Raw genomic sequence first — 3,784 nt, forward strand, 5'->3', positions numbered from 1 at the left:
AAACAATCAATGGCAGTGTAAGTTCCGTCTAGAAATAAGAAATTATGAGTAATGTTTTAAAACAAGAATCAAGTGATGAGGATTCCTAAAACTTGAGTTTGAAAGTTTTAGATTATTGATTTTTCGTCCTCCGGTTACTTCTAAATTCGAGGGCTATGGTTAATCATTTTTTCCTCTAACCAAGTCTTACCCATTCCATATGGCATTTCCAACCAGTTTTATGAAGAAATCGGGCCTGGAAAAATTATGGAATCGGCTGCCTAACAAAAAGTTTCTAGATTTATTTCGACGAGAAATATATTTTCCAGTGAACTTTGGAAGATTATAACTTGAGCTATAGACAACGAAACGTTATGAAATTGGTATCTACTTCTTTGAATCTTCTTCTAAATGTTTTGTGAATAAATCAAGTTCATTCGAGGTATATAGAGAGTTGTACAAGGCAAAATCAGAGGTATATGATATGAGAAAATCGTGATTTTCCAGCCACCAAGAAAGAAGATGAAGCCCAAAGTCAACGTCAAACTTTGACCAATAAAAGTCAAAGGTACCCATACCTTTCTCCACTTTTTGATCAATTTGGACCCTTCGAGACTGGTTCTCATGAATTTATTTATATTTCCTGAAAATAGACTCAAATATGAATCTAATAAAGAAAATTTGGAGTAATTCAGATGCTTGAAACTCGAGAACAGAGGTCTCGAATGTCAATTATGAGGTAAGTAGCCATATTTAACTTTTCTTAAAAAAATACTTGTAGGAATCACGTGGATCTTTTTATGAATCTTAAACCAAGTATGAATTAAAGGAATATGAAAGAAAAACACAAAGAACTGAGAGTTAAAACCTTGAACCGAACAAATTACTCGAGATTTAAGTAACATTAAAATAACCCACTAAATTAACTCTTATGCCTATGAAATTTGAATATTGAGTATATTGTGGCATATCAAGATTATATATGAAATTTGGTGGTCATTGGATAATGAACTAAACCAAAAAATGGTGTAAAATGACCATAATGCCCTAAGGTAATTTACCTTCGGTTATGATCTAGATGGCCTCAAAATGATATGAAACTTTGTATTAGACCTTATTTCATGATGTTTGATGATTTTGTGAAGTTTGAAAGCTATTAAAACACGTTAAGTAGCTAAACCAAGAATTAGGGGTAAAATGACCAAACTGCTCATAGGACTCCTTATAAGAAGTGGCAAGTCATTTGGAGTATGCCACTTCTTATAAGACATATTCCTAAGGACATGAAGGTATGTTTAAGATTTCAAGTTGTTTCAATGTTTAGACATACTCCAAATAACTTGCCACTTCTTATAACACATATTCCTAAGGACATGAAGGTATGTTTAAGATTTCAAGTTAATTAGGTCAAGCTTGGAATCTAAACCAAGTAAGGACCCAAAAGACACCTCAAAATTCAAGACTCTTCTATAACCCTCTCAAGAATTTAATTTGACTCTATTAATTTCTAGAATAACTCAGGCTTGTTACTATAATGAATTCATAAGCTAAAAAATGTAATATGCAATTATGCCCGAACATAAGAAATACATAAAATATCTATGATTGAGAACCCCAGGAAGGTACAACACAAGCTCTACAACTACCAAGATAAGATGTTATAATTCATGTCTTAAAGTTATCATGAAAGAATGCTAGGTAACACTCTAATCATGCCCAATGTGATCCAATTCATGTGTTAAAGTCATCATGGTGGAAGGATGGGATTAGTTGTTATTATTATTTTTTCTTATGGTTATTGTAGTATGCATGAAAAATGGTTTTGTTAAGGAGGTCAGATGTTTTAGTTAGACGTCTCGAACATAGTTAAAATACACAATATTACTACCATATAGATGGAAAGGAATGTACCAACGTATACTAACAAGTAGTTTCAAATGAAAATGACCAAGGAAGCTTGATAGATGACAATATCTTATATTTCGCTATAGATATTAAAAATGGTAATGTCGAAAGAAAATTTCGTTACAAGAAGTAGGTAAATGTGAAATTAAAGTATCGTTATGAACAAAAAATACATATAAAAAAGTTGAAACATTGTACACTTAAACGGATTTATGAATGACACAAATGTCTTTAATGGAAGTTTAGCTTTGAAATTAGTGAGATGTAGAAAATTCATTTACCTTAATACTAGTTCGAAAGTTTTAAATCTAAGTTTGAGAACAACAGAAATTATGAAAGTCTTGAGGTGATTTAAAAGTATCGATCCACAAATCGAATGAGACATTACGATCATGGTTAAAATTTTATACCTATGTATGGAGAGGGATTACCGTATAAGATTATCAAGATGTCTTAAATTTAGGAAACCATGATTTAAGGTGGACTTTGGTGAGTGATCCATCACGATAACAAAGGTGGAAATTGTCTCCAGATCAACTAGAAGTTTCATGATTGATATGAACCAAAACATTAAGAATGATATGAACCAAGACATCAATCATACAATATAAATTTCAAGGAATATGTGAAAGAAAATGTTGTCAAAATTATCAAAAGATTTTTCAATTCATGTCACATGAAGAAAATTCAAGTTTCATTGTTATAAATATTGGGTGGATCATACTTTTGAGTTATGGTTATGGTGCTTATTTAATGTATTAAGGCTTATTTACATACTAGTTAATTATAGTCCGGACGATACATAATGACTAATTATAGTCATGAACTATAATTACAATTCTTGAATGGCTCATGAAGTTAAAGAGTTTTTATTTTAAGGCTATATGAAGTCATGTATGTTATATTTGTAAGATAGACTTGAAAAATGTAGTAAAATGAGCCTTTGTGATTTCTTTAGCCCATGACTAAGTTTCTTTGAAATGCTGTGTAGTTTAGATTATATGTAGAATCATTCAAACTAGACATGATCAATCTTGCTTGTGAAGTGATTCGAATCTCAAACAAATGTTGTTGCCTTGAGATATCAATGGTAATCTTCCCTATACCCCTACACAAATACATTGCAAAAGCTCAATATAAACAAATTTTTGTAGAAAATTATTGATGAATTTTTTCTACCAATGTCAAGTTGTTTAAAAGGTATTAACATAGTTAAGGTTTCAAGATTGTCATCGACTCTAGCGGTGGTTTGACGGCTCTAACGGCTCAAAAATGAGTTATTAGGCTCGGTATAGACATTTTGATACCGATTCCTACATTTTTTACCTTGTCGGAGTTGAATTTGACCTTAATCAATGCAATTAAGGTCAGTATAGCGTCCTATTTCCAAGTTTAAATTGATTTAGGGTAGAAATATGAGTTATTAATGAAAACGATATGGACGTTCGAATAGGAAACAACCCCCGACGATACTTGGAGCAACTTCGAGAGACGAAATTCAAACGTACTCAAGTTTAGGGAGAACGCCGGCTAAGACTAACCAAGTAAGTGGTCTTACTATCGGTACAGTTAAAAGTTGATGTTTGTATGATGACACGTGTCTTGTGGATCTGCATGTGTTATATGCTTGATATGTGTGAAACGATAATAAGACGATATGACTGTGATATGTTTATGTAATGATATGACTATGATATGTTTATGTAATGATAAGACTATGATACGCTTATGAAATGATATGACTAATATATGTTTATGTAATGATATATCTATGGTATGTTAATGAAATGATAGGACTATGATACATTTATGAAATGATATGATTATTATATGTTTATGAAATAATATGATCATGATACGTGTATGAAATAATATGACTATAATATGTTTATGAAAGGAT

The sequence above is a fragment of the Cucurbita moschata genome, unplaced genomic scaffold, assembly GCF_002738365.1.
Source record: "Cucurbita moschata cultivar Rifu unplaced genomic scaffold, Cmos_1.0 Cmo_Scf00026, whole genome shotgun sequence".
Classification (NCBI taxonomy): domain Eukaryota; kingdom Viridiplantae; phylum Streptophyta; class Magnoliopsida; order Cucurbitales; family Cucurbitaceae; genus Cucurbita; species Cucurbita moschata.